This window comes from Delphinapterus leucas, chromosome 2, assembly GCF_059928025.1.
Source record: "Delphinapterus leucas isolate spDelLeu-1000000601 "Yukka" chromosome 2, BTC_Dleu_Yukka2, whole genome shotgun sequence".
Lineage (NCBI taxonomy): Eukaryota > Metazoa > Chordata > Mammalia > Artiodactyla > Monodontidae > Delphinapterus > Delphinapterus leucas.
The window spans coordinates 66,182,304-66,206,460 of NC_143130.1; the positions used below are offsets into that span (position 1 = coordinate 66,182,304).

Sequence of the window (24,157 nt, forward strand, 5' to 3'; positions counted from 1 at the left end):
TATTGGGCTTCCCTGGTGGCGCAGTGGTTGAGAGTCCGCCTGCCGATGCAGGGGACACGGGTTCGTGTCCCGATCCTGGAAGATCCCACATGCCGCGGAGCAACTAAGCCCGTGCACCACAGCTACTGAGCCTGCGCTCTAGAGTCCATGAGCCACAACTACTGAGCCCACGAGCCACAACTCCTGAAGCCCACATGCCCGTGCTCCACAACGGGAGAAGCCATTGCAAAGAGAAGCCCGTACACAGCAGCAAAGAGTAGCCCCTGCTCACCGCAACTGGAGGGGGCCCGCGCGCAGCAACGAAGACCCAACGCAGCCAAAAATAAATAAATAAATGTATAAAAAAAAAGAAAGAAAATCATAGTGCTTATATTTTAAAAGTGTGAAAGTTTTACTTAAGTAAATTTATATCTTACAAATGCTTTTCTAAGAAAAACTACTTGAAAATAAAGTGATTGTAAATGTCTTTAAAGATCAAAAAGTAGCCATAAATCCAAATGATCTTGAAATAGACAAAAATATACTCCTGTATCACATTTAAAGAAAGTTTTATAACCAAGCTGTAACAGGCCACATACATCCCCAGTACATTCTCTTGCCAATTATTCTCAAAATTCACAGCTCAATGGTTAAGAATAATGAACAAGGCACATGTGGCACATACAACTGGAATCTTTCTTCATGAAGGCTTGGACTAAGAACACTTTTACATATATTTGCAGAAGGGATTTTAAAGAATGAAGGTATCACTAAATGTGGACATTTAAGGATGGGACTGCACTGAATCACTGTTAAATTGTTAAAAATTTAGTGGATGTACACAGTTTTAGAAGCTAATGGTAACCTCAAGGTTTAACAACCATCTTTGCCACATCCCAGTTGCTAATCATTTCCAATCCTTTGAGGAAACCATTTTAAATTCTTTTAGCTGTTTCTTCTGGTATTTATTTTTATCCTAAATAATATCCTTATGCTCAGATAGTTACTATCTTTCCACTTTAGATATTACCTATCACCTTCCTTGTGAAAGTTGAAGATTTAGCACTCCTACATGCACCCACTCCCAAATCATCCTTATATTATTTTATCATAGTTTTTATTCAAGCCACTATCCATTGTTTTTAACAATCAACTAATAGGAACTCCGAGAGGGGAGGGAAGGTAATTACCAAAGCAGTATTAAAAGTTTATTTCCCAAAGCTTTAAAAGGACACAAGTCTTCCAGTTGAAAGGGTCCAATACGATCAGAAGATTCACGTTTATACATCTCTTCAGAACACAAAGGATAAAGAGAAAAGGCTGAAACTTTTTAAAAAGGTTATCAAGAAATGGGAAGCAGACTGGTCATTTATTAGCAACAGTGAATGCAGAAGGCAGTATCTTTCATATGCATTCCAGTCCAGAAGTTTCCTGGCTAGCCAATCTAGCAACCAAGATTAAAGGCAAACTGAAGACATTATCAGAGTCACAATGAGCAATATCCTACAAAAAGTTATGTGGGAGTTAAATTAAGAATGTAGTCCAGCAAAATGAGACTAAATCAAGAAAAAAGACATAAATCTAAGAAACGGGGGCAGAAGTGTAATGTAAAAGTTCGTGATTGATGGCTATACAAGAGGACTAGTGGGAAAGGCATCCTGATTAGAAGAACAAAATGGAGGACTCCAGGAGAAATGTAAATACAATCCAAGCATAAACTGGACTACTTGGACTGTCACTAAATGATATCACCATAGAAACAAACATTACTCAATGGTGTCACTTTAAAAATCAAGCTATGAGCAAACTAAGACTTCGTTATGATCACAAGGCAAAGGAACTTTGATAACATAAAAGTATAGGTAGCATAAACTGCGATCCTCAAAGGTGCGAAAAGGAAGAGGAAAGAGATAATGCCAAAGGGTGATGGAAAGAAAAAGGTGTATTAATTAAAATTATAAATGTAATCATTTGAAGACATAATAGGTCTTTACTTTTTTATTTGCTACCATATGCAAGTATTACTCTCTTTTTTTAAAATCACAAATTACAGATTGGAGAAAAGAGCTACAATAACTATCATATATTAAGAACTAACTAAGTGGCTTCCCTGGTGGCGCAGTGCATAAGAATCCGCCTGCCAATGCAGGGGACATGGGTTCGAGCCCTGGTCTGGGAAGATCCCACATGCCACAAAGCGACTAAGCCCATGCACAGCAACTACTGAGCCTGTGCTCTAGAGCCCGTGAGCCACACTACTGAGCCCATGCGCCTAGAGCCTATGGTCTGCAACAAGAGAAGCCACCACAATGAGAAGCCCGTGCACCACAACGAAGAGTAGCCCCCACTCGCCGCAACTAGAGAAAGCCCGTGTGCAGCCACGAAGACCCAATGCAACCAAAAATTAAAAATAAATAAAATTTTAAAAAAAGTTTAAGAGCTAAGAATAGGCACAAAGGATATGAAAAGGCAATTCAGAGAAATGTTCAATTAAAACAACCAAGTAATATTTTCCTTATCAGACTAATGAAAATTTTAGGATTCTTAATAGTGTCAGAAAGAGTATAGAGAAAATGATAGTTCACACACTGTTAGTATAAACTCCGTAACCATTTTTGAAAACATTCAGTCGTATTTATAAAAACCGTAAATGTCTATATCCAAAGGCCAGCAAGCTCACATCCAAGGTTAGGTTGGGTCAAGAAAGGAAAAGGAAGGAAAGGAAAGGAAGGAGGCACACAATAGAGAATGAAGAAAACGTCCAATAAGGTCATATTAGAAAATACTGTACAATCGTTAATTCCATAGTATACCACTGAAGGAAAAAATAGCAACTTTCAGAATAAAGTGAGATTGGAAAACAAGTGGGAAAGCGTACAAATACAGCTATTTTTCTTCTAAAATAAAACATTTCAATTGTAGATTAAAGTTTATTGACATAAGCATAAGAAAGCACCACTTTTTAAAAAAATCAAATCTTAGCATGATTTAAATAGTTTCCATCTTTACCCTCTTACTAAGAATTCCTTTTCATAAAGACAGAGATTAACCAGACTTTTGTAAAGATATCACCAACATGCATTTTAAGGTGAAAACTAAAAAGCAGAAGTTACTTTTGAAATGTCAACAGTGGCAGTCAGGATTAGAACGTACCTAGGTCTCTAAAATTCAGAACTATTTTGCTTTATACTGAGTTGGACTGCTAGATCTGACCATTTTGAAGAAACTATAGATTCATGACTAATATTCATTTTAATATGCCATGCGATAAGATAAAAAATAATTTGTGATTTATTTAGACCATGAAATTTACCTAAAATACTTTTGAAAGAAGGTGCTAAATATGAAAGTTTAAAAAAGTTAACCAAAAAGGTTTCTAAGACCAAAATAACGGGGGGGGGGGGAGCTGGGAGGAGGGCATCTTAAAATACACCAAAACATCTTGTCTTAAACACTATTCAGCCAGGGCTTCCCTGGTGGCGCAGTGGTTGAGAGTCCGCCTGCCAATGCAGGGGACACGGGTTCGTGACCCGGTCCGGGAAGATCCCACATGCCGCAGAGCAGCTGGGCCCGTGGGCCATGGCCGCTGGGCCTGCGCGTCCGGAGCCTGTGCTCCGCAACGGGAGAGGCCACAACAGTGAGAGGCCCGCGTATTGCAAAAAAAAACCAAAACAAAACACTATTGAGCCAAAATATCGGTACTATGGTTCACCATGGAACTTCACTTCAAAATACATTTCCACATTCAACCGACAGTAGACTAGATCTCTTCAATATAGTATATAGAGTTTATTAAAGTAACTATTATCATCAGTTTTGGGCCAGAATTTAGGCTATAAGTATCTAAGATTTTAGGTTTTACAGTCATTTTGAAAACCCAGCATTTTGGAAACCAAATACCAACTTTTATCTGCCTCTTCATTTGGGAAGCCTTGAGAAGCACTGTATTAACCTATTAGAAAAACAAAACCTCTTTCTTTTAGAAGCACAACAGCAAAGAAAATGATGCAAATATCTGTATCATTCAGCTATCCCTATAAAATCTCACTTTACAGCCAATACTAGAGTAATAAATAAGCAATCCAACATTTTACCATACTGTATATAAAGCTTTCATTTCTTTTTCTTCATATGTTTGCATTGTACTGCCTAAGGTCTTAAAACCTGCCTGTGATTTAGGTCTTAGGATTCAGCTCTCTCATTCTAACCCAGTATTTACAAAAAAAAAAAAAGCCAGGAATTGCTATTACAACTGCTATCATTTGGCAAGTAAATGGATCCAAATATCTAAGTAAATGCTACAAATATTTAAATAAAAATCCTTAAGTTTCCTTATATAAGTTAAAGAACGACCTGGAAGATTTAAATTATTTCCATCAAAACAGAATCAGATATATAACATTAATATATAAATATACACACATGGCTAGATCAATCTATCTTTCCTGCTTCTTCTCCCAGTTTTATAAATGTGATCCTTATGCAGCCAAAAATAAATAAAATAATAAATCTTTTTGAAAAACTAATAATAAATGTGATCATCTGTCATCATAGTTTCTGAAAATCAACCAGGTCCATGAATCAAGCAAATATCATAAATATCCTCCATTTAATCACTTCTTCTGTTATTCAGCATTTTTTTTAAAAGATAGTGGCAAATACCAATTTACTTTGTTGCCTGAGTGCCAAGTAAGCTTCTGGTTTAAACAATAAAACTGTGCCCTTTGTAAATAGATATGTCAAATTTGTCATGTCAGAAGAGGCTTTCCATAAAGATTCACAGGATAAACAGTATGCCCTTAAATAATTAGGTATTCGCTGCCAATACGTGCTCACACATATGTGTTTAATGATCCTTTAATAACTTGTCTTTGGAATGATTCTGTCCTACCTTTGCTGCTGCAGCCCTCCTGTCCTTTGCATCACTGAATTCATACTTCTGGAAGTACCCAATATGCACTGTAACAGACAGATGGACAGATCAATGGGCCACAGCGACAAAGGCCAGAGAGACAGACTTGACAAAAATTAAAATCAAGGTATATAAAGGGGAGGGAGGAACCAGAAAACATATCTACCTATATTCTATAGTAAAATACCTGAACTTCGGATCTGCAACCCTCTCATCCACATACCAAATAAATTATTCTTGATTTCCATTTTATTCTTCTCTCAACTAGAAATAGTACCACTGCCATAGGCAAAATAATCAGTATTTTTAATACCATCAGCAGTTACAGATACAGCAGGCATTTCTGTAACCATGCCACACGATTTCTTCAAATAGAGGTTGCTCTTTAATACACAAGAAACTATCACATCCAAAGAAAACTTTCTAAGACAAAATTAAAATGGCAACTATTACACACAGAAAATTTCTATTGCAGTGTCAAGGTCTATGTGATTATAGTATGCTACTGGGAATCACTGAATGAAAGTCACATTTCAGCATTTTATCATTCTGTATTTTCCTGTTTTTCTATGTAAAAATGTTTGCTCACACCACATCTAGATTAATTTGGGGGCTTAAAAGAATGTATTAGTGCCATTAATGCTTAAAAGAATGTATTAGTGCCATTTAGGCCAATTTCCAAGATAGAGTAAAACATCTATACACAAAACTACCAACAGTATCTTTAAAAGCCATGTAGAGTCCTCCTGCTAGCTCAAATCCATTCAAATGAGTATTCACACTTCAAGAGGCTTCCAAAAGTTATTTTTTGAAAAGTACCTTTATATCTCAAAATGCTGGCTTGGCTTAAGCTTCATCAAAAACTTACATCTATGTACATCATTTTAATTTAATCAAATATTTTATTTTGCGTGCATCTAAAATAATACAGAGCCAAGCTACATGTTTAAGAAACACTGAGGGAAAATGTTTCTACTTCCAGGGGATCTAACCATTTACATATTTCTTATTGTAACCCCTCAAAAACATGAGCGGGTAATGAGTAATGATAATCAAATGTAATGCATAATCTCTGACTAAATTCTAGACTAGAAGAAGAAAAGCTATGAAAGACAACTGGGAAAATGTGAATGTGATATGTATATTAGATTTTTTTTCTATGAAAACTTTATTCAGATACAATTCATATACCATAAAACTCACTTTCAAAATGTGTGATTCAGTGGTTTTGATTATATTCAGAGTTGTGACACATAGCTGTGTTAACCATTAATTTTAGAACATTTCATCACCCCAGAAAGAAATCCCATACCCATTTGCAGTCCCTCCCCATTCTCCCCTTTCCCCACCCAGTCTCTATTTTTTGTCTCTATGGATTTGCCTATTCTGGACATGTCCTATAAATAGCATCATACAGTATGAGGTCTATTGTGACTGGTTAATTCTGTCATTTAGTTTTACTTATCTAGGAAGGCCAACAAGCTGATAGCTTGCCATGGACATCAAATAGGTCTGTTTTACTGGGGGAATGGAGAGGAACTATTAATTCAGAAGGTTAGTTAAAGGAAGGCTGCTTAAAGCTTCAGCTACATTATAACATGAGGAAAGACAATTTATTAAAGCTAAATAACTGATACAAAGTCACAGAGCTGATAAAAGGCAAAGTTGGAACTAAACTTAGTTCTATATGATGCCAAAGACTTAACCACTGAACTATTTTATCTCCTAATAAAATAATCCACCAATTCTCACTGATGCTACCCTCCTAACACCTTGAATACCTCTCCCACCTCTCCATTCCTGCCTTGTTAACCTCATCATATATTTCTTGCTCAGATTATTGTAATACATTTCTCACTACTCTCCCTGCTTCCTAATATCATCCTGTTCTCATTTACTCCCTATACTGCCAACAAAGTGGTTCTTCTCAACACTAATCCTATATTAAAAGTTTATAGTTGTTTCAACTGGCCCCATCTCATTTAGCACTATGCTAAAGCCTTTCACAGGCTGCCTACCTGTCTAGCCCCAGCTCCTACCACACTACTTTCCAATAATTTTAGCAATCTTTTCAATTCCTTATTGTTCATTCAACAACCTAGACCATTAATAGCTTCTGGCTTTGTACATTCCATTAATCTTCCTCCTCTGTCTGGAATGCCATCTCCAACCCCATCTGCCTAGTGAGTTACTATTCATTTTTCAAAACCTAGCTTCAGACCCACTTCCACCAGGATCTGTCAGTCCTTCCCAGAAAACAGCACTAACATTCCTTCTCTGACCTTGTAAATTTACTGTTGTACATATCACTGTATTATAATTTACTTAGACAAGCCTCCTTAAAGAGTTGTCCAGTATCTGTATTCCCCCAGCACAGTGTAGCCACTAAAAAAATACTAGGTAAAAAAATCAATCAAATACTCAACTTATATGCTGTTCTCTAATTAAACTGAAGCATTATTTTTAGGGTCCCATTAACCTCAGAAATTCATAAAATAATCATGATACTTAGGGTCTTAAATGGAGGATAAAAATCAGGTTAGGGGAACTGTGGAGGTTCTACTTTTAAGAGAAAAGTATTAAGAATAAAGATAGTAATAGTAGTGATAACCTCTGAGGGAGGGAATCAGGTAGTTAAGATATTAAGGTGGGAGATTTTCTACTTTTTTATCTTTTGTACTTTTTGAATTTTGAGCCAAGAAAATATATGCATAGTCAAACAAAAGTTTTTTAATCCTAAAAAAAAAGTATCAAGTCTTAGAATACTAAGGCTGTTTCAATTTTTTTTAAATCAGAGGTTATGGAGGAGAGTTCAGTCATTTTGGCCCCAGCATGCAACGTATTTTTGTATTTTGTTTTGGTTACACAGAATGAAAACCCTGATTCACAAAGATATGAAATTTGCATGGCCATTTCAGAATATTCTTCACTTAAACTGATCCAGAAGCTTAAAAAAAGGCAGTAGAAAACAGTTTATTCAGAGTTGACTTGTTAATGCTGTCTAGCAACTGCCTTTATTTTTATAAATGCTGAGTCAGAGGAAATATGCAGAACTCAAAACCCCAAAACTATTAATAGTAGAGACACATCAAGATGAGTTATCTATCCACTTGTTACTGCAAAACCTGCCAATGTCTGCAATGAGGGTATGAACAAACATCTGCATCTGCCTGAATCCAAAATACCAGTCCATAATAATCTTCACTCAACAATCCATAAGAAGTGATGCAGAAGCTTTATTCTGGATTCTGCACACACACAAAAAATGTTAGCCTGGATATAGTTTAACACATTGGTAATCTCCAATACGATAAATAGTTCTTTAAAACTTATAGAAAGGCTATCATGAGGAAGGGTTAGAAGCAGGTAGGTTCAAGTAAAAAGCTACAGAGAGACAGATATTAACACCTGGAAAAACTCAAAATCAGAGCTGTTCAAACATGAAATGCGCTCCCTTCTAGAGTGGCTGTGGGAGTTTAAGTCACTGCGGAGGTTCAAGAATAGGCTTAAGCTACTCTTAACCCTAAAAGGGATCACTTAACGGGGACGTGGTATACTTGATAAGTTGTTGGCCAGCATAACCTTTAAAGATCCTTTTCATCCGTGTTAGTCTTACTCTATGTGAATCAAAAATTGTGTTGACTTCGACATGAAACAAATATCAGGCAAGTTTACTGTCATCCTTCATTCTTTAGCTATTGTTTACGTATTATGCTTGCATTCCTAAGGGTGCCTAGAGGATTTCTGTGAATTTTAAAGTCCTATTTTCACCCTTTTGACTTTACAGTTGCATGGAATGCAACATTATAAATCAAGCTTCAAGTACTCATATATTTCAAGGACCCAGTGTTAACTACATTGATGCAATGTGAATTGAGATGATTATAGAAAACAGACAAAATGTTTATGAAACGGAATTATTAGAATTAAAAAGTCAGTTAGACTGGTAAGTAATATATATACTCTCTTTTCAAAGGAATATTACTTCCATATTAAATGAGTTTAAATAGTAAGTTATCAGTAATACACTCCTCTAAGATAAGAACGTCACAAAAGAAATATTTTCTCATTATTGAACAAAATAAGTCAAGTCAGCTTATCTCCCTTTAAATATATAAAGCATTTGTTATCCAGCGCATCCATAACAATTTCACAATGCTATTCTCCCAGAATCTCTTGGTGCTTCTGTCAAGAGAATGCTGACTTTGTGGACCACTGGTCTCAGTTTGTAATTTCATACATAAATCACAAATAAATTTTACATTATATATACATTCTATAACATCCATCAAATATGTAGAATTAATGTTAAAACTTTGTTTTTAAGTGCCTAATTTGGACTAGAAAACAGTAAATGTTATAAATAGCAATTTTGGCTTGAAATTTTCTTGAAGGTGGTATACATGTAGGCTGGAAAGTTTAAATGGGGCTTGTAAATAGTAGACTTCTGCCTCTATATCACTCTGGTTTATTATTTATTTGGATTCATAAGCAACAGCACTGAAGTCACAAAACAGAGCCCATTGACTCACTCTGTACAAGTCAGTCTCCTGGTGCATACAAAGCTGGAGACAGAAAGGTAGAACAGGTCTGGAGAGACAAACAGAAAATACGCAGCACACAAGACAATAACATTCATATATGTTTTATTTATATTTAATGACATAAAATACTGAGTTCTGACCCTAGCCATGAAAGCCTAGGCAAGTTACTCAATTCCTCTAAGTCTCCATTTCCTTATCTATAAAATAGTAAAAATACCATCTACTTCAGAGAAGAGTTGTGATGACTAACATCCCCTTAAATAACTGGTTAAGAACAAAAAATGGAAAATGTATCAGAGAAAGAGAGAAGAGTTAATTCAGTGAAGTCAACAGAAGAGGAATGTGAACAATTCACAAATTAAAAACATAGGGATAGTACCAAGACTTATTTTTATCAATAATAAAATCAATAAGAAAACTCATTCATATTCAATTTTGACTCTTCAAATCAATGTTTATCAGCTATGGTCCAAGACCTGTGCTGGCCAATGAGAATACCAAAATTAATACACTGATCCTACCTTCAAGGATTTTCAGGGTCTATTTAGCAAGAGAATAATAGAGATTATTTTTAAAATAGGAGTCTATACAAAATCCTGAGACCCACTCAAAGGGAAAGATTCAAAGAAGAAATGATGTTTAAGGTGAGCCATAAAGTATTAATGAGTTTATCAGGGGAAAAGCATTTGAAACAAAGGAAAAAGCCTTACAAAGGCACAAAGAAAAATTTCAGAGGGACTATCACTATTTTGCTATGTCAAGATGATTGTAAAGAAATGACAGATAAGGTAGCCAAAGGTCGATTTATGAAAAGTCTGATCTATCACGCTTAGAATCTTTTCTCCTAATCTGCATCCTCTGGTAACCTAGTTACTGGAACCTCCTAGGCTCAGAATCCCTAGGCTTAGTAGGTTCCTCATAAGCACCATTTCCTGTCCCATTCCTACTGCTTATCATGATTGGTAAAGATTTGGTATACTTTCTCAGGCCATAAACTTAGACCAAGTATGAACATTTCTGACACTGTCATAAACTGAACAGGATGACCACTCAGGGAAGAAAAGGAGACATTCAGCATTTCCTGAAAAATCTGTGGCAACCACACTACACTCACAAGGCCCCATTTTCCATCAATATCACCCTTTTCACGTTCTTTCATTTTTTTCTGATTTTGCTAATGAGACCCTTCCAATAACTTCTAATAGCTTCTAACAAGACTCTACTTATCCACACAAAGGACTACTTTCCTTCTTTCCTAAACACCAACTAGTCTCTTCCTCGGAAGGCAGGGCTTTCCTTAACCAAGCAGCAAAGAGGGGTCAAACCACAACAAACGTGAAACATGTCAGGGTTGACCTGATGTAAAAATAACACCTCAAAGACAAACTGGTAGGTGTGGGATTTCTGGGTAATGGCAGTACACTAAGATATTCAACTATGAAAACCAGGCCAGGGAGAGTCAAGAAACAGGATATAATTGAGATCAGGCTACATGTGGATAAAAGTGGGCATGATAGGTCCTGAGTTATTGACTTTATAATCAAGGATTTATTTACATGTCGGCCCTTCCTAGATTAGGAACCCTAGACAGGAAGGAATGTTCTCCACTCATCTTTGTACATCTTGAAAGCAGTTCTTCAGCACAAACCAAGCCTTCAGATAAATGCATCCTCTGCTGACAGGATGACTACAACCTCATCAGAGACCCTGACCCAGAATTACCCAGCTAAACCACTCAAAACTATAATACAGTAAACATTTGCTATTTTAAACCACTAAGTGTTAGGGTAATTTTTTATGTAGCAATAGATAACTAATACAAGAGACTCATCTAAAATCAGTCAATTAGCTAAAATGAAAGATTCTTTTAGGACTGTAAAGCTTTCAGTATACAAATACAAAGAAAACTTAAGTACGAGAATTTGGCTCAGTCAAAAGGTCCAACGAAAATCTGAAAAAGTTTGGTACAGCAGAAAAAACTTCTATTTTAAAAGTCAAAAAGCCCCAGTTTCAGGACTTTCCTAGTGGCGCAGTGGTTAAGAATCCGCCTGCCGATGCAGGGGACAAGGGTTTGATCCCTGGCCTGGGAAGATGCCGCATGCCACAGAGCAACTAAGCCCGTGCGCCACAACTACTGAGCCTGCAAGCCACAACTACTGAGCCTGCATGCCTAGAGCCTGTGCTCTGCAACAAGAGAAGCCACCGCAATGAGAAGCCCGCGCACCGCAGTGAAGAGTAGCCCGCCGCAACGAGAAAGCCCCTGCACAGCAACGAAGACCCAATGCAGCCAAAAATAAATAAATTAAAAAAAAAAAGACCCAGTTCCAATGACCTCCACCAGTCTCTAAGAGAGAAACTCCTGAGCTTCCCTGAGAAACCCATTTCTCAGCTTCCCTAACTTCAATTTACTTATAGATATAATAGAGATAATGCTATTTTGTTGGGATTTTTGTAACGAATACACGTGAAAACACCCTAGCATGTTTTATAAATATCAGCTATCATTACCACTTTTGTCTATGGTTTGTGAGTCTCCCCTTACATAAAAATGAGTCAATTTGATTTTTTTCCCCCATTCTGTTATTTTCCCAAATCTAAGATATTCCTTACTGCAATCTTTAAAATGTCATACTTTCTAGCTGGAATTCTAGTTCAAGGAATACAGGCAGCCTGTAGAAGTGAAAAAGGCAAGGGAACAGATTCTCCTCTAGAGCCTCGAGAAGGAACACAGCCTGCCAACTCCTTGATTTTAGCCCAGTGAGACTCACTTTGAACTTGACTTTCTCAACTGTAAAATAATGAATTTCTGTTGTTTTAAGTCACTAACTTTGTGTTAATTTATTACAACAACAAAAGGAAACTAACACTGAGACTTGAAGGGATGTCTCAATGAATGGAGGAACACTTGGTCTTCCACCCAGGGCATTTATTGAATCCTGGGATTGCACAGGGCCGAGACTAAAAACCTAAAACCTCTGAAAGGCAGAGGGGCAATGATTAAAGTTTGGGACCCACTAGGGGAGGGACTGCTGAGGAAAACACCAGGTTCTTAGTTGAAGACTCTAAAAGGCCAATGGCAGATAAGAGATAAACTGAAACTGAACAGGGCTAGAACTCAGCCTTATTGAATTAAGGCAACCATTCATCACTCTCACTATCAAGCAGAAGGAAAAATAAAAATCCTCTCTGGAGGAATCCATCATCATCCAGAATCTCTAAATAGTTTATATACAGTGTTCACCATGCAATCAAAATATGTCAACTGACAGGAACACCTGACTGAAAACTGGGAGGAAAATAAAGATAATGTGAAAAGACTAACAGATAATTCAGATATTGGAGTTAGCTGACAAAACTTTTAGGAATAAATTCTTAATATGCTGGAGAAAATAGAGCAAAAGATGGAAAAGAGATGAAAAAGAAGAAATCACCAGAAAATTAGCATCTATAAAAAAAGAATCAAATGGAAACTCTAGAATATAGTATCTGAAATTAATAATTAATTGAGGGGTGTTTAATAGCAAATCAGACAAAGGAGAAGACAGATTTAGAGACCCAGATGATAAATCAATGGAAATCATCCAAACTGAAGCACAGAGAAAAAAGGATGTAAGATGCACAAAAGAGCATTGAACACATACGGAAAATAACAAAAACCTCTAATGTATGTGTAACTGGACTCTCAGAAGGAAAGGGGATAAAGGCAGAACTGAGAATTTCCAAAACTCATAAGACATCACAGATTCAAAAGGATCTGAAAACACAAAGCAAGATAAACACAAAGAAAACCACAACTAGACACAAAGTAAAAAATATTAAACATCCAGATTAAAGGTTCCTTAGCTTTCTCCTACTACAAACAATGGAAGCCAGGAAACAACGGAATCTTTAAAGTGCTGAAAGAAAACTACTACCAACCTAAAATTACAAACATAGCAAAATATTCTTCAAGGACGGGGGTGAGATAAAAATATTTACATAAAAAATGTTTACTAAGAGCCTACTATGTGTCAGGTACTGTTCTGGGCACTGGGACTACAGCAATGAATAAAACAAAGTCACTGCTCTCATACAGCTTTCATTGAAATGTAAGAAGTCAGAATATAAACAGATTAACAAATGGAATATGTCAGGTGGTATCTCTGCTAGCTCCTCCTTGAAATATTAAGCATCTCATTCTATTTCCAAACATCTTTCCCAAACTAGTAATACCTCATGATTCACATTTCTAATATTTCTGTTAATACCCCCCACAGCATCTAACATAGCTTATATATAAATGTTTCTGAATTATCAGTAGTAATTCCTAATCAGCAGCAATTCCTAACTTGTCATATATAACCCATTGCTAATTTACAGTAAACTCATAGAACGTGGTTAGTCATATCTCCTGTTTGCACGCCAATACTATGCTTCCTTAGTGATTCAGAAATATTTCAGAATATCAGAGCAGTGATTCTCAAGCTGTTTGGTCTCAGAACCCCTCTTTATCTTAAAAATTACTGAAGGTGCCAAAGAGTTTTGCTTATGCGAATTATAACTATCAATATTTATGATGTTAGATATCAAAACAGAATTTTTAAAATATGTATTAATTCATCAAAAAGTAACAGTAATAAACCCCATTATATGTTAATACAAAAATAATTTTTATGAAAATTATATGTTCTAAAACAAAAAAGTGAAAAAAATGCACTATTTTAAAGTCTCTTAAATATCTGGCTAAATAGAAAACAGATTCTTATATCTGCTTCTGTATTCAATCCTTAAGTATGTTGTTTTGTTTAAAGAATAAAGAAAATGTAGCCTCTCAAAGATATGTAGTTGGAAAAAGCAGAACTTTTATAGCCTTTTCAGATAAGTATGGATATTGTTTTTGATATTACACCAAAACTCAAAAAGTGGTCATTTCTTAAAGGCTAGTTGTAAAATAGAATCTGAAACCATATCAGAGAACTTTTCTTATTCCTGCTATATTAAAATCCAATCTTGATCTCTGAATGGATCATTTACCAATGCATGATTGTGAAATATCACAATTGGTGTCACTGGAAAATTGGTCATTTGGAAAATACTGGTTCATTATGTTAAGCAGATCTTCTAAATGCTGACATATTACACAGTATTTCATCAGGAAGCTCTCAGCCTCACAATGGCAGATATAAGTTTTCCAAAATTCTAATTTTCACTTAAAAACTAAATATTTTATCATTGGCAACAAATACTGTAAGCAGTTTTTCTTAAAATAACAGGTGTATTTCATTCATTTTGAAGAAACATTTACAAACATTTGTCTGAATAACCAGTTTGCCAGCCATTTTTTCAAGTAAAAACAAGCAGCTTGTTCAGCTCACAAATCAAATGCACAAATGTTTTTCTTCAAGACAACCTCTGTACTTTAGTATGCAGAAGTGCTTTAGGCATACCACCAATTTTGCCACATAAGCTATTAAGAAAATGTGTGTACTTAAGGGATAAGATATAACACTAATAACTTTTACTGCTTCACCCAGGACAATAAGTGAAACCGACAATTTTACTGAGTGTATGGCAGTGAAAAAGAAAATGACTACTGGTATAGTTGGTGTCACTGATTTGACCTGTGCTAAGGTTCCCGTGGTTTTACCCACCCACTGCTTCTGCACCATCAGTACAAATCCCAGCACATTAAAAAAGGCAAGTAATGTCTTAAAAAGTTTTCCTCTTATGGGCCATACTTTGAGAACTACTGTATTAGAAGGACTCAGGTGTTTTAACATAACTCTCAGTTCATATAAAGTGCCAGGGAACTACATGCAAATAATAAAGTTTAATCTAAAACAGTTGCTATATATTCAGAGGCCTTAAAAAGCTTGCCCTCCTGGAATTTAAACACTTTTTTCTTGCCATCTTCTTACACTATTACTGTGGTGCTATCTAGAAATCATAAAATAATTTATTAGTGCCAGAAGAAAATCGTGTCTGGCTCCCTTTGGTTTACAGATAAGGAAACCAAAGAAGCAAGCATTTGCTAAAAGGACAAACTGCAGTATGTATTCACTGAGTTTCTACTATGTCACAGACTGTTAGTGTGACATATGCTATGGATGAAAACTCAGCTCTCACCCTCAAAACCCTCATAGCTAGCTAGTGACTTAGGTATTGGGATGGCTATATTACAGCCTCATGTAGGCCACACCAAACATCCTTACAAAGTGCTATGCAAACACAGGTAAGAAAGCAGTGATGGTAGAGAAGAGGGACCTGGTAAGAGATACGTCATATCTAAGCAGAGTATGAGTAGGACTATATCAGGCAGTTAAAAAGAGAAAGAGCATCACAAGAAGAGGGACCAGCATGAGCAAAAACAGGAAAACATAAATGAGTATTACATATTAAGAAATTATAAGTAGTGCAGTTGGGGTTGGTGGGAGAATCGGGAACAACAGAAGACTGAAAAAATTAGCTGAAATCAAGATGGGGAAGCCATGAACACCGTATTAAAGAATCTAGACCAGACATACAATAGGAAATGTGTGTGGCAGCAGGGAGGACAATGAAGTCTTTTTTTTAAGCAGGAAAATGACTAGTATATTTGTATTTGGTAGTATGACAGACAGACTGGAAGCCCAGGGACAAAAAGGCAAAATAAAAAGAGGCCCTAGGGAGTTTCCTGGTAGTCCAGTAGTTAGGACTCCTGGATTTCAATGCCTTGGCCCGGGGGTTCAATCCCTGGTTGGGGAACTAAGATCCCACAAGCCGCATGGGGAGACAAAAAAAAAAAAAGGCCTTAGATTAGGCTTAGTTAGTAAAAAGGAGAGGAATAACATAAATTTCAGAGATAACTTGATCAGGGCTAATTAGATATGGGAAATGCAGGGCAAAAGAAGAATCAATAATGACTTTCAAATTCCAAGAATGGTTGACTAGCAAGTCAATCAAAGGAAGAACAGCCTTAAGGAGAGAAGGCAATAAATTTGGGTTTCAAATGGGTTTCAGAGAACTATCTGTCCAAAATGTCACAAGTTTCAATGTGTCCATATTAGAGGTTTTTACTTATAAACACTTGCTAAGAGAATCAGAAAATACTTCAGTCTCTAGCTTATACTTAACCCCTAAAAAATGTACAACTGTGATTGAGAAAGGATATATATTACCAAGTAATTGAAATCATTTAATATTTGAATTAGAAGTATGACAGTTTCAAAGGAGATAGCAAAGCAAGCCTGGGGAGAAGTGTCTGAGATTATACCTATTCTTAGCATTGTCTAAACAAATGTCTTAGTAATAAGGAAATGTTACCTAATACTTCATTATCTGCTGTAGTTTTTGCCAAAATGTATTAAGTGTCAGGTCACTGTGACACTTCTTCTAAATGGAACATAGGAAAAAGGAAAAATGCTATTCAGCAAGTTTACATTACAGGAAAAACAAACTACACGAAAAAACTCCCAATGCAGTATTTGGCCTTAATATTAGCATTCTCATTTTTAAAAATGAAAAAAAGTAGGGCTCTGAAAGTTAATCTGCCAGAGCAGCTGCTAGCTCAATAAGACCTTTTAAAACTGCCTCTAAGATACCAAACTACACATTAATTTAATTCAAATACCAACTGGGTATCTACTATGCACCAAGATACATCAAGAAATATTATTCAAGATCAAGCCAGATGACTACCTATCACTGGGTGAATAAAAATTTAGGAAGAAAGCTAAAATTTAGGAAGAAACTTAAATTACACGATTGTAGAAATCTACTGATTCTATAAAATGTGCCATTCTTTTGGAATTGAAGATCTAACACTGGCCCGCATTTTAATTAGCTTGGGCAGTTTCGATTTGCTTTGTTTTAAATACAGTAGGCTTTTTTAAACACTGAAAATAAAATAAGGCAAGGACGGCCACTACTATCTCCATGGGCTCCAAAGGATCCAGTCATCCCAGGTTAGAAGCAGCCTTGGATTACAGATTATTCTCTCACCTAGTAAGTGATCATCAAATGTCAGCCTAACTACTCATTCTTCCATTTATCCCATCATTTAATGGGAATAATTAAGCTATTTGTAAAGGTACATAGTAACACAGTGTGTCAAGATAGTCAAGATCTTAGCAAAGGGGACTTCCCGGGTGGTGCAGTGGTTAAGAATCCACCTGCCAATACAGGGGACACGGGTTCAAGCCCTAGTCCGGGAAGATCCCACATGTCGCGGAGCAACTAAGCCTGTGCGCCACAATTACTGAGCCGGCGCTCCAGAGCCTGCGAGCCACAACAACTGAGTCTGCGTGCCACAACTACTGAATACCTCACACCTAGAGCCCATGCTCCGCAACAAGAGAAGCCACCACAATGAGAAGCCCGCACACCGCAAGGAAGAGTAGCCCCCGCTTGCCGCCAACTAGAGAAAGCCCAAGCGCAGCAACAAAAACCCAACGCAGCCTAAATAAATAAATAAATAAATAAATAAATTTATTTAAAAAGAAAGATCTTAACAAAGTTATGGGCCTGTGATTCTATACCTATGAAAAGTGTCTAATGGAAAAACAGAGAAGTAGGCAACATACATATTCAAAGATATTGGTTCACTGTCATAAAAGGAACAAAGAAAAGGGGATTGATTAACTTCAAGAAGAAAAGTTTTTCCTTCATGCTTCCAAACAATAATTGTTAAGAAAACAACAATAAAAACCTTCATCCAAAGGGCCACCCTAGGAACAACAGGTCAAAGTTAAAATGGAAACAGATTTTAATTCCATTTTTTTCCCCTAAATCAAGAGTTAAACTTAGAATGAGCTACATCACAAAATATACGTCATTTACTCATAGTTAAGCAGACCGGAATGTTAAAGAGAGAGGATTATTAGAGACACTGAACAACAACAGGGGCTTTCAACCCTAGTTGTACATTAAAATAAACCAGGGAAAACTTCTGTTTAATGACAATGCCTGGTCCAAACTCCCAGAGGCCCATTTGCTTAGTCTTGGGTTATGAGTGCCAGCATTTTTTTAAATCCTCAAGTAAAGAAATCTGAATAAAATGAGTAGACTGCATCGATGTCAATATACTGATTATATTATACTACAGATCTGCAAGATGTTACCACTGTAGAAAAATCAGTAAAAAGGGTATACGGGATCTCTCTGCATTATTTCTTGCACCTGCATGTGACTCTACAATTATCTCAAAATTAAAAATGTGATGAAAATTCCCAGGTGATTCCACTATGTAGCTAAAGTTAAAAACAAACAAACAAACGACTGGAGAATCTCAGATTCCTGCCAAATCTAAGAAGCTGCAAATTATTCTTTCAATCTCAGCCATTGAAAGGTAATTAGGAATGTTTATCATTTAAAGATATAATACTTTGCAAAGCCAAACACAAATAATTTATGGTTATTCAAAACTAAAAAATCCAAATTACTGTAATACCCTCCCATTTGTATATAAATTGATTGGATAAACGTTATACAGTAGTTCTCATTCACCTCTTGACTGAGCCAGATTATATATATCATGGTAAGTAGCCTGTAAAATGGCCCCCAGGATCCACCTCCTCGTCCTCCTACTTCCGTGTAATCCCTTCCTCTTGAGTGTGAGCTGGACTTACTCACTCAAAACAAGTAGAATTTGGCTAAGGGATGGGATGTCACTTCTGAGATGAAGTTATAAAAGACTGTGGCTTCCATCTTGGGGGCTCTCTATCACACACCCCCCTCCCGGCACCCGCCCCACAGGAAAGAAGCTACTGTGTTGTAGGCCACTTTCTGGAGAAGCCCACATGTCAGGAACTGGCCAAAAAACAGACAGTGAAAAATCTGAGGCCTGCCCAACAGCCACACGAGTGAGCCTCGAAGGGGATCTTCCCCTAGTCAAATCCTGATAACTGCAATCTAGCTGATATGTTGGTTGCAGCCTTATAAGGGACCCTGAGACGAGGCACCCAACTAAGGTGAAGCCAGAATCGTGGTCCACAGAAAATGTGAGATAATAAATGTTTGTTGTTTTTAAGCCACTAAGTTTTGGTAGAAATATAGGGCTAAAGATAACTAATACATACAGCTGCCACAGGTCAAATCCAGAAGAAAGTAATCTAATCTGACGACTTCTGCCTACCTTTGTTCATAGTATCAAACCTCCCAGCTTCTACAACAGTATCACCCATAACTAACAAACTCTGTTTTACCTGAGCTGACTTCACCATCACCGGGACACACTTTCCTCATTCTTACCTCAATTTCTTAGAAGGGCTTCCTATCCATCTGTTCTATCCATCTAAATCCTAGACATCTTCCAGATAACACCCACAGATCTCTCTTCCATGAACACCTATTACTATCCATTTAGCACTGACCTAATAGCTTTGAGTGTCTAAATTCAGAGACCATGAACTCCTTGAGAATAAGTCTCATATTTTCTTCAACATGTTATACAGTATTGAGCAGCTGCATTTACAGTATCCAAGACCTTACATCCCTTCCAATGTATCAACTAAAGAAACTCTCTTAACTATTTTTGTTTAAAAAACAAAAACAAAAACCCAGGGGGTGAGGAAGGGTGGAAGAAAACCCAAGTGTTCCGACCTAGAATGTGAGATGTCACTAGTTTGGCTTGCATGTTTGCAATAACTGAGTAAAGACCACCCTAATCTGAAGGATTACAGTAATGATAACAAATCCCCTCCATGATTAGCCTAGTAAGTGTTGTGCAGGCTCTTGAAATTTTCCTTTTATTAGTTTCTTAAACAATCTGCCTTCCATCATTAACCCACTCTCTAGTAATTTATCACTAGTCATTACACATGGAGAAACACTGCTGTTAAATTTCAACTAGACCAGTGGTTCTCAAACTTTAGCTTGCATCAGCATCACCTGGAATGCTTGTTAAAAGAGACTGCCAGGGGTTCCCTGGTGGCGCAGTGGTTGAGAGTCTGCCTGCCGTTGCAAGGGACACGGGTTTGTGCCCCGGTCTGGGAAGATCCCACATGCCGCGGAGCGGCTGGGCCCGTGAGCCATGGCCACTGAGCCTGCGCGTCCAGAGCCTGTGCTCCGCAATAGGAGAGGCCACAACAGCGACAGGCCTGCCTACTGCGAGGGAAATAAAAAAAAAAAAAAGAGAGACTGCCAGAGCCCAGCCCCTTAGTTTCTGATTCATAGGACTAATGCCATAAGAGATTCAAAAAGAATTAATGTAATTTAAAGCCTATAGCTCAAGGAGATCAGCTGGGAAAAGATAAAAGTTCAAGAGCAATAAACCACACCAAACACCTTAATAGCTTCAAAATACACACACACACACACACACACACACACTACTTCCCCTCTCCCCCACCCTAAAAGTTAACCAATTTAAATTCATCTTGATACAACCACTTGAATTCAATTTCTTGGAAACAATGAGCACCTCCAACTCACTGAGGTTTTAAAAGGATGTTAGAAAAACAAAGCATTAATGTAAAAAAGACCAATCCATTATTAGTTCATCACTCCTGTTTTAACTTCCCAGATCCAAAAATCAGGCAAAGGAAAACAAAAACTGAAGGTTCTGAGATGTAAATTAACTTGCCAGTTAGGAAAAGCAGTGGCTAGAACTGACTCCTGTACCAATACACAATACACTGGACTATACTGTCTCTAATTTATGCATGAAACCTCACCTTAGAAGCTCTTTAATTAAATATTTTAATTAAATAAATGGGTGAAATAATATTAAAGATTTCAAATCAACAGCCAACAGAAAATTTCCCTCATAAAGATTACATATTTCTGTTGTCTTTAAAACAGGTTATTTAGAATAATAAATAATAGGAAGACGCCCACCCACTTCTCTTTATGCCTCCTCTCTGACCACTCACATCCAACAGTCCCATGCGCCTCTTCCTCAGCACACCCTTTAAACGTGGTATTCCTAAGGGTTACTTGACCTTCTCACTCTACTCATTCTCCCTGAGTGAGTCAAAATCATGACACTGGATGAACTATGACTATTCCAGTGGTTCGGAACTATCACTAGAGTGGCTAAAAATATAGAGATGCTTAGGCTCCAATTCAGACCTGACTAATAAATAACAATCTCTGGGAATGGAGCCCAAGTACCTCTATGTTCCCCCACCTCCATATGCTTCTTAGGCAAGAACCATGTCCTCTAGAGTGACCAGCACAGACACAAGGTACAACCAACATCTTCTAAAGATTGCTGTGGAAACACAAAACAGCAAGTTTAAACATCCCTCAACTGCAGAGTTCTGTAGTGTTAGTTTAATAAATTACTTAGACATTTAGGCAATTATGTTAGATAACCACTGTATTATTATTAACCACTTTAATATGAACAATACTAGTTAAGTAAATGTAGCTAGGTAAATTAGGGGCTTTAAACACTTCTCTATCATTACTATACGTTAAAGAACATCCCTGATCTTTTCTTAAAAGTTCAAAAGGTAAGCTAAGTAGCCACAAAGAGTTTTAATAAAACAAGAACAAATTAGACAAACTATAACAAGAGTTACAGAAAGCCAGAAAACCAAGAGCTTTCTAAAAGAAAAAGTGTTAACTTACTTGATTGAAGACTATAACTAACCCACAGGTATCTACAAATAACAGTATTAATCTGTTGTTGCCCAAAAAAGGAATCAAATTCCCCCAGGAAAGATTAAATTAACTTGGCATCCTTTTTACATTCAATCTTTTTCTCCTGCACATTTATTTTCAAATCCACTAACATAACTGATTCAAAAGTAGCACTGGGAAGAAGGGGATTTAAATTTTCTAGAATTAACAGTAAGCTCCCTGATGTGAACTAAACAAAACAATGGTTTTTAAACTTACTTAAAACTTACTGTCATATTAAACCAACATTAGTTTTAACTGAAAAACTTAAAGGCCCTATGAATATAAACAGGACTTATAAATCAATAAAAGATAAACATCCCAAAAGGGGATAAAGTGAGCAAAAGCAAAGGGCAATTTATGAAAGAAATACCAGTGCCCAATAAACACATTAAAAGTTCAACCTCATCAGTTTAAAAATAATAAAAAAGCAAATTTAAAAAATGATAACCTTTCTGAAAGCAATGTGGTAATATGTATCAAATGGTTAAAAATAAGCAAATTCTTTGACTCAGCAATTCAATTTATCCTAAGAAAATAAAACATTCAAAGATATATCTATAAGCACAGTCCCAATGAGGTTTATAAAAAATGGAAACTGGACAATAAAAAGGAAGACCAATAATAACAGATTGATTAAATAAATTAGTTTAGATATGTAATTGTGTAAGCGCTTGAAAAATAATTACTTATTGACAGGAGAAAATTGACACTCCTGTTTTTGTAACCTGCTTTTTTCTACTGAAAACATAAAGAGAACACAAAGTTTGACTGTGTTATTATTTTTAAAAAAATATGTACAATGTATCCACAGGTCTGGAACAATTACTACAGTTCAAATTCTGATGTATCTCTCCCAGTGGCAAGCAAAATAATTCTTTTGTCTTCTTTTGCTCCTTACCACATCAGTTTTTTCTTACAAGGTAATGTGTTACCTGTGTAACTTTTTAAGTTTAAATCTATTAACATAAATAACGTATAACATAACCAAAGCCTAGTTTAGTGTACCATTTGCCTAGTGTATATACCATTTGGAGAAAAAACGGTCTGGGATAAATCCTATCCTTTGATTTACTGATGTTTCTAAATATGAACTTTTAACAAAGGAAAGATACTTATTTCAGCAATCCTACTTAAGGGCATGCTTAACATGAAGTAAACTAGGAAAAAAAGAGTTGTATCAAAAATCCAGCATGAAAACATGATTAAAGTAGGACACCTAAAAAAATCCCTAGTATTTTGTAGGTCTCCTTAGTTCAGTTCATCCACTTTTATTCCTTTTCCCCTAAACTAACAAAGAAAAAATGTCACATGCATTAGCTACATCTCTGCTCCAGAAGCAACATAAAGAACTTGTAAGGTTTGGCCTCAGTGATTAAGGACACACCTAAGAGCTGAAAAAGCTGGATGAGATTTACCTACATGAAAACAGACTATAAGTTAAAAAGTTAAATAATAAATATCCATGAATTTTTAAAGCTAATTAAAATGCCAATAAGCTAGGTACAAAGTTTGAAAACATCAGATTTTATACAGGTTTACTATATACTTTATATCATAAATAAATGAAAAGAGAATTCAGGGTTTCACTGCAAATTCAGTTTCCTCAAAAAAAGAAAATTTCTCAATTTAGCCACCTAAGAACTCAACTGTCATATTTTTAGGATCAGAAAGAGCAGTAAAACTTATCTTTCTTCTACAACCCTTCAATTTCCTCCTCAAACTACATCATCTATAGAAAATTTAAGATTTCCACTCTTTAGTAATAGCACTAGATTTTCAGATTTTTTTTTTACTATTATTCAAACCACTCTCTTCAAATAGGCCTAAATAGATGGTTCCACTTCCAAAAGAAAGTGTCGCTTACTAAACAGTACTGTAAAAATCTATTAATCATTTAAACTCAACAAGTAGGCAGTGACATACTGCTAATTTGCCAGTGAATATTGGCCAACCAATTTTAAGGGGGAAAAAAATGACATACCAGAAGGCAACAGTAACCTGCTGCTCACGTATACAGTTTCATTCCACGTAACTAGTGTTTTCTAAGAGTTGCACTGAATCAAGACTCCATTTTCATTCTTCAGTCATACCCCTGACCCCTCATAACTGTTTTCTCCAAATAAATGTAAACTTTTGA

General features: G+C 36.3%; 1 protein-coding gene across 1 annotated transcript in view; it reads right to left on the reverse strand.

The window, feature by feature from the left end:
- Nucleotides 1-24,157, reverse strand: part of ARIH1 (ariadne RBR E3 ubiquitin protein ligase 1) — a 113,095-nt gene that overhangs the window by 87,359 nt on the left and 1,579 nt on the right. The window lies entirely within an intron of this gene.